Here is a 9,156-nt window from a genome sequence, read left to right as displayed (position 1 = left end):
ATTTGGACCTGAGTAAGGCTTTTGACAAGGTTCCCCATAAATGGTTAGTAGGGAAGGTAGAAGCATTAGGTATTAATGATGAAGTAATTAAATTGATTCAACAATGGTTGGATGGGAGATGCCAGAAAGTAGTGGTGGAAATTTGTTTTTTTTTTAATTGGAGGCCGGTGACAAGTGGAGTGCCTCAGGGATCGGTACTGGGTCCACTGCTGTTTGTCATATATATTACCTATCCAGATCAGTGGTTCCCAACCTTTTTCTTCCAACTCACATATCACTTTAAGTATTCCCTTTGCCATAGGTGGTTTGTGACTAGTAAGGGATTGCTTAAGGTGGGATGTGGGTGGAAATAAATAAATTTGAAACCACTGTTTTAATCGTGCCTAATTGACTTGTTATGTGCATGGTTTCATAACTCCAAAGGAATTGGGCCAATGACAATTTTTCTCAAGCAAAATATTTCAGTAACAATTGGGTCTAGAGCAGTGGTTCTCAACCTTCCCTTCCCACTCACATACCACCTTAAGCAATCCCTGTGATCACGGAGCACCAAATACACAGAGAATACTTAAAGTGGTATGTGAGTTGGAAGAAAAAGTTTGGGAATCACTGATCTAGATGATAGGGTGACAAGTTGGATTAGTAAATTTGCAGATGATACAAAGTTTGGCAGTGCTATGGACAGCGAGGAAGATTATCAAAGCTTACAGGGTGATATAGGACAGATAGAAGAATGGGCTGAAAGATAGCAGATGGAATTTAATACTGATAAATGTGAGGTGCTACATTTTGGTAAAACTAATTAAATAGGACATACACATTAAATGGTAGACAATTGAGGAGTGCAATGAAACAAAGGGATTTAGAAGCCATGGTACATAGTTCTCTGAAAGTTGAATCACGTGGATAGGGTGGTGAAGAAGGCATTTAGTATATTGGCTTTCATAAATCAGAGTATAGAATACAGGAGTTGGGATGTTATGTTCAAATTGTATAAGGCATCGGTGAGGCCAAATTTGGAATTTTGTGTGCAGTTTTGATCGCCAAATTACAGGAAGGATATAAACAGTATAGAGAGAATGCAGAGGAGGTTTACAAGAACGTTGCCGAGGTATCAGGGTTTGAGTTACAGAGAAAGATTAAGCAGGCTAGGAGCATAGAAGGTTGAGGGGTGATTCAAAATTATAAGGGCAAAAGATAGAGTCAACGTGGATAGGCGTTTTCCATTGAGATTGGGGTAGATTCAAACAAGGGGGCATGGATTGAGAGTAAAACGGGAAAAGTTTAAAGAAAAAATGAGGGTGGTGGGAGCATGGAATAAACTTCTGGAAGAGGTGGTAGAAGCAAGACCACTGTTAATATTCAAGGAAAAGTTGGATAGGTGTATGAATGGGAGAGGTATGGAGGGTTATGGGCCGAATGAGGGTCAGTGGGACTAGATGGGAGAATATGTTTACCTGTTTCTGTGTTGTAAACGATTATAAGGTTATATGATCCCCGCTGCTTCCGGGAGGCCAACTGACCCTCTCCTGCAAGGAGGCCGACATACCTACCCCCACTTCTGCCAGGAGCCCGATATATCTGCTCCTGCTGGGATGCCGATATTCCCTCACCTACTCCTGCCGGGAGGTAAATGTCCCCTCACCTGCTCCTGTCAGGAGGCTGGTGTCACCCCCACTCCTACTGGGAGGCCGACGTCCCCACTCCTGCCGGGTGGATGGTATCCCCACTCCTGCCGGGAGGCTGGTATGGCTCCTGGTTACTGGGGCAGCATCATCACTTCGCAACCTACGTTGTGATTTAGAACTCATGTGCAGATTCTGTCGTTCTCTCTCCCTCTTCAATCTCTCTATCCCTCCCCAGTAACAGAAATTTGTTCATACGTTCCAAATCACCTTTTTAAAAAAAAACAGCATTAGGTTTGTCAAAGCACATTTCCTTGATCTCACTTCAAGAGGAGCACCAAAATGATGAGGTTTGGGGGGGGAGGGATGTGGTGGGAAGCAATCTGTGTGTGTTGATTGGACGGAAGCATTTCCTTCAGAGAAGGAAAAACAACCACATTGATACCGGTAGACCTCAACTCACCTTCATTCAAAAACGATTCTGATCATCATAACTTTGAAATATCATAAGTCAGGGTCTATCTGTATTGGTAGTGCAGAAAAAAACCTGTATACCACATATCAATAAAGAGTACAAGTAAGAGTCCTTAAATTAGTCTCTGATTGATTTTGTTGTTGGGAAGTCCGATGGTGGAGGGGTAGCAGCTGTTCCTGAACCTGGTGGTGTGAGTCTTGTGGCATCAATACCTCTTCCATCAATGCAGCAGCAGGAACGGAGCATTTGTTGGATAATGTGGATCCTTGATGATTCTTGCTGCTCTCCGATGGCAGCTTTCATTGTATATGTTCTCAATAATGGGGAAGATTTTGACTGTGATGTCATGAGCTGTGTCTACTACCTTTAGGAGGGTTTTACACTCAGGGTATTGCTGTCCCCAAACCAGACCATGATGTAGCCAGCCAGTCAGCACACTTTCCATCATACCGCTGTAGAAATTTGCCAGTGTTTCTGTTGTCATGCCAAACCTCTGCAAACTCCTGAGGAAGTAGAGACGCTGATGTGCTTTCTTCACGATGCCATTAGTGTGTTTGGTCCAGGAAAAGTCCTTTGAAATAGTAGCTTCCAAGAACTTAAATTTGCTCACCCTCTCCACCTTGGATCCCCCAATGATCACTGGATTGTATACCTCTGGCTTTCCCTTCCTGGAGTCAACAATCAGCTCCTCAGTTTTGGTGACTTTGCATGTATGATTGTTGTTGGTGTACCATTCTGCCAAGTTTTCAATCTCCCTCCTGCCTTGGGACCATGTTCCCACTCCCAACCCTCCCCCATTGCCTTTTTGTTCGGACAACTGCCGAAATTTTGCCATACCTTGATAAAGGGATCAAGCCCGAAACGTTGGTTATGTCTCTTTATTTTTGTTATATAAACTACACTGTTTGACCTACTGATTTTCTCCAGTGTTGTGTTTTTACAAACTCTGCAATGAACAGTTTACACATAAAGAAGATAATTGAGCTGTGATTATCTACAAAAGAGCTTAATAAATGCCTTCCATTGATTCTATTTACAAATCTCATTGTCTCAGGAAAGCTGTTAAAATATTAAAAGACATCCCATCTTGGTCATATTCTCTTTCCCTAACTTCCATCAGGCAAAAGATAAATTTGATTGAGAACATAAACCTTCAGGTTCCAACTGTTATCATACTCTTGAATGGATCTCACAATGGCAAAAGATGATGTGCATGCAGTTTGTCTTTTATAATTCCATTCTGCTCTATTCTTTGTACTCTTTGACTGCTGAGAACCACTCCCTACACTGTTTTCTTATTTATTTGCCTATTTATTTTTCTATTTAATTATTTATTGATATTATTGATAACCCCCACAATGAGTTGGATGCAAAATAAAGCTTTTTTACTGCATTTTGGTACATGTGACAATAAAACAATTTAATTCAACATTTAAACTAATAAATCAAACATGTTTGCTTTGACCTGCAGTGAATATTTATTCTTTTTTTCTCATCATTAAATTTTGTGTTCAAAGTTTGTCTTATCTTCCAGTGTCACATCCTGTCACTGATTAGGTTTTGTGGGTCATATTCTTTTGACTCATCTGTTCTGACAAGTGAGAGAAGAACACCAGTCTTTGAAATATTCCACTTGCAGCAAAAGACTTGCACAAATATCATTGAAGATCAAGCACTGAAGTTATAGGAGATGAGAAAATAAGGCAAAGGTATCAAGAGTTTCTTGGGAAGCAGGTTTGAGCAAGAACAAATTGTCTGACTTCAAGTTAGTGGGTATTAGTATTTTAGTATTGAAGCCCTCACAGCTGGCCCATATAAAGAAAAGGATATCCAGATAGAGCAAGATCTTTCAATTCTTCACCATTAAATCAAGTTATGCATTTTCTCAGGAAGAAATGATCAACTCGTAACTTTCACTATATGAAACATGGAGTATAAATGAGATGTAATAGAATCATTCAAATACATGAGGTCTGTAATAACTTACATGAAATCTAAGTCTTCATATTAAGAATTTGAAGTTGCTCGAGTTTGTTTTCATTTAAGGTAGAGTGGCCACTTTGCATTGACTACTACATGGGCTTCACAGACTTAAGTCTTGATGCATACAGTACGTTAAAATACCCACCACAGAAAGAGCCCACCAAGGCACTGAACACATCCCGCACAGAGTGGCAATCAACACCTAAACTGAAATCTTCAAAGACAGGCTCTTAGCCACCCTGATCAAAAAATACAGTGAGAGTGCAGTATCCCAACTCTGAAGTAGCAAGATCTCAAGTGAAGATGACATTCTCTCTTCAATAACAAATCTGGAGCCTAACTATCCCTATCTGGGAAGAGGAAGAAATGCGGGGACATAAGAAATGCCATAAATGTTACCATTTTCAAGAAATTAGGTCTAGAGGGCTCCCTGATGTCTGCCACAGGGAAAGTCATTGCCAGATGCAAATCAATGACAATGTTATTATCATAAAATGGGCTGTATTCTTTCCCCAGGGAAAGGAATGCTGCTTGAATTATACATCTGGCCTTTTCTTCCTGGTGTGAATATCAGAATGCCAGGGGCTGCTTGCTTTCCCCTCTCAGCAATGAATCTCGCAACAGGCATCAGAGTTTCATTTGAACCATGTTACCAGCCAAGAGGCACACATTTTTGGATGAATTTGGAGATTTATGTGGGAAAAAATGGTTGAGACAGTATTAAGCCTGGGAGCTAACATAGAGCAGGTAGTGGCCAAATGAATGCTGGCTGCTGCTAATTGGATCCCATTGAGATGCTTTGTGATTCTGGCCATGGGGTAAAAATGTTCTGAATAGCTGAATATATTGAAGCAAGACACAGACTTGCAGCTTAGTAGTTGCTTTTTCTTCTTTATCATTGCCATCGCCTGGTGAAATGAACAGTCACATGACCTCCTGGCTCTAATCGCACCATACATTTCAAACAAGCTGTTTTATCATCATGAGAATCAGAATTTATTGTTATAAACAAGTCACAAAATTTGGTGTCTTGCAGCAGCGTTATGGTGCAGACATTCATGTAAACCATTTTTACAAATAACCAGTAAAAATAATAGTTTGCAAAAATTAAGCCAGTGTCTTTGGTTCATGGATTATTCAGGAATCTGATGGCAGTGGGGAAGAAGCTGACCTTGTCATTGAGTGCTCGTCTTTGGACTCCTATACCTTTTTACCAATGGTAGCAGAGTGAAGAGGGGATGACCTGGGTGATTGGGGTCTTTGAAGATGGAGACTGCTTTTTTTTAAGACACCGTCTCATGTAGATGTCCCAAATGGAGTGAAGTCTGGTGCCTGTGATGTCACAGACTGAGTTAACAACCCTTTGGAGTTTATTCTTGTCCTGAGTGTTGGCACCTCCATTCCAGGCAGTGATGCAACCCACAAGAATGCTCTTCATGGTACACCTGTACAAGTTTATTAGTCTTCAGAATCTCCTCAAGCACCTTACAAAGTATAGCTGCTGATGAGCCTTCTTCATGATTGCATCACATGGAGGCTCAAGGGCAGATCCTCGGAGATGTGGACACCCAGGAAATGTGAAGTTCTTGACCCTCCCCACTACTGAGCCCTCGATGAGGATTGAGTCATGTTCTCCTGACTTCCTCCTGGAGTCCACAATCACCTCCTTGGTTTTGCTAATATTGAGCACAAGATTATTGACATGACACCACTAAATGAGCTGATCTTATCTCCCTCCTGGACGCTTCCTCATTGCTGTTTGTGGTTCTGCCGACAACTGTGGTGTCATCAGCAAACTTATAGATAGAATTGGCATGGTGCCTCGCCATACAGTCACTGGTGTCTAATGAATAGAGCAATGGGCTAAGAATGCATTCTTGAGGTGTGCCTGTGTTGATAATTAGTAAGAAGCAAACATTGTTTCTAATTCATACTTACTGCGGTCCTCTGATGAGGAAGTCAAGCATCCTGTTGCAGAGAGGGTGCAGAGGCCCAGAATTTGTAGCTTCTTGACTAGCACTGAGGGAATAATCGTATTGACGGCTGAGCGGTAGTCGATGGAGTTGCTGTTTTCGAGGTGATCCAGAGCTGAGTGGCAAGCCAGTGATATTGCATCTGCTGTGTAGCAATTCAAACTGTATTTTATGCAATAATATACAAACTCCTAGGCCAAGAACATTACAAAAAGTACCATAATTATATTTCAGCAGTCCTTAACTATTTTTCATCCTGATTACCTGCAACTGTGCTGGAATTAATTTTTTGAATATTTTATTTATTATTTTTCAAACTCAAACTCAAAGTTTCCATATTCAAATATTTACAAATATAATTATAGCCATGTACAAAATCAACTGTCAAGTTCAGGACACTTTCCCCTCCCCCAATGCCTCCTCCCTCCAAATCTCACACTCACACTCATACCTCACATATAGGACATCTACATCATAGATAAGAGAATCATCCCTGTCCCTTGTTCCTTTCAAGTAACTTAGCTTCGGGGCTCTATCTATACATACTAATCCATTTAGGAGCAGACACACATCAAGACATTATTGGATATCCACATTCACACACAACACCCAGATTAACAGGAGAAAAGGAGAAATTGGAAAATAAATTAACCAATAAAGGTTTGAAAATTCAGTAGCCAGCGCCTGGGCTGTCACTTTTCCTTGGCTGTTCTCGATTGTGGCATGATGGTACAATCTCTCTAGTCCAATATCCTAGGTAAAGTAGGGAGTGGAGGCATGTAGGCCCACATTATATCTGAGCTCTAATGTAATTTAAATATGGATGCCAAATTTTAAGGGACGTACTATATTTTTTTCTCAGACTCTAGGTAATTTTTTTTCCAGGGAAATTCAGCTCTGCATTTCCATGTTCCAAACCACAATGTCTAGAATGGAGTTGAATTTCCAGATAACTGCTATGCACTTCCTGGCCACTGCCAATGTGCTCATTATGAATTGTATTTGAAATTGGGACAGCTTCCTCTTAAGTCTTATATCCAGCATGTTCTGAGTAGGAACAACTCTGGATCCTGTGGGAACTCTTTAACTATCATTCTTTCCAAGGCTTGAACTAGATCTACCCAAAAGGGGCTCACCTTGGTACACGTCCAGGTCATATGCACAAAGGTTCCCATCGTTATGCCGCACCTAAAGCATTGGTCTAAAATTTCTGGCTTAACCTTCTTCAATTTCTGTTGTGTCAAATATAACTGATGAAAGAAACTGTTCTGTACCAAACTATATCTTGCATTGATAATTGTCGTCAAGCTGATCCGACACAAGTCTGACCAGCTCTGCTCATTAATTGTTATTTCTAAATCTTGCCTCGATTTATGGAGGCCTGATTTTGGAATTTCTGTTTGGAGCAGGAAATATATTGCCGATATAAATTTACGTGTTCCCCTTTTGAATCAGGGTCTCCATGTCACTGCACATTGGTAAGATCATTAATTGACCTAATTTGTCCCTCAAGAAAGACCTTATCTGAAGGTAGCAGAACAATATCTTATTTGATAATCATATTTCTTCCTAAACTGTTCAAATGACATTAGTTGTCCCTGCTCATAACAGTCCTCGATACACCAGGAGTCCAGGATCTTTATCTATTGTCAATGTAATTAACCAATTTGGAGTCAGGGGCATTTTTGGAGATGGTCCCACTTTTCATCCTACACATTGGTTACTTTTATTCCAAATAATAATGGGGCAGACTTTTTTTTTCCAGATAACAATTTAGTGTTCCATTTATAAATAAAATCCCGTGCTACCTTTTCACCCACCGTGTACAGACCAATTTGTGTCCAGGATAGAGACCATGGCTACCTTACCATTCCAAATAAATCTTCAAATATGTGAGGGTAGGTTTTGAAATAATCCTTGGGGCAACACCATGGGCAAAGTCTGGAAGAGGTATTGAACTCTCAGCAATGCATTCATTTTATCATAATTGACCATGCCTACTAGTGTAATAGGCAAGTCCATCCATCTATTCAAGTCTTCCTCAATCTTTCTAAGCAAGGGAGTATAATTCAACTTGTATACATAATTCAAGTTGTTGTCTACTCTAACTCCTAAGTATTTGATCCTGTCTTGTGGCCACTTCAGTTGACTATTTTGTTGATACTGGCTGTAATCCCCTTTAGTAAGTGGCATAATCTCACTTTTATCCCAATTGATCATATATCCAGAAACCTCCCTATAATCTTCCAGAATAGAGAATAGTTTAGCCAATGAGTTTGCTGGGTCTGTCAGATATATCAGCACATCATCTGGCCAACCCTATATCCCTTAATGTCTGGATCCTGCAAAATGGTCTCAGCCAATGATTCAATAGCTAAAATAAATAGAGCTGGTAATAGTGAACACTCCTGCCTCCTCAACCTAGATAGTGGGAAAGCTGTAGAAAATTGTCCATTTAGTCTTGGGCACTTGATATAGTGTCCTTATCCAATTTATAAAAGTTGGTCCCAGGTTCAATTTTTCCAGCACTTTGAATAAAAAGACCCACTCTAATCTGTCAAATGCTTTCTCTGCATCTAGGAACACTGCTACACTTTTGTCATCCCTTTGCTGTGTTGGATGTATTACACTCAGTACCTTACTGATGTTGTCTGATGCTTGCCTCTTTTGCACAAACCCCATTTGGTCCATATGCATTAATTTCAGCAAATATTTTGCCAATCTATTTGCCAGGACTTTGAAAAGTATCTTGTAGTCCTTATTCAATAGTGAAATTGGTCTGTAAGATTATGGTTTCAATGGATCACTGCTTTTTTTTTTAGGAATCACCATAATTAACACTGTTGAAAAGGATTCTGGGAGGGTAAATGTTTCAACTGCCTGGTCTTCACTTCCAAAATAAGAGATAGCAACATCTTTAAATTCCCTGTAGAACTCAGGCAAGAACCCATCCTTCCCTGGAGATTTGCTAGCTTGTAATAAATTCAGTGCTTTTGCTATTTATTCCTCAGTGAAAGGAATATTTATCACTTCTATTCTTCCTGGTCTAAATTTGGTAACTCCAATTTTGACAGGAACTTGTTAACTTTATCTGGCTCTC

The sequence above is a fragment of the Narcine bancroftii genome, chromosome 1, assembly GCF_036971445.1.
Source record: "Narcine bancroftii isolate sNarBan1 chromosome 1, sNarBan1.hap1, whole genome shotgun sequence".
NCBI lineage: Eukaryota > Metazoa > Chordata > Chondrichthyes > Torpediniformes > Narcinidae > Narcine > Narcine bancroftii.
The sequence above is the reverse complement of the archived record's forward strand: the minus strand, read 5'-3'. Positions refer to the sequence as shown.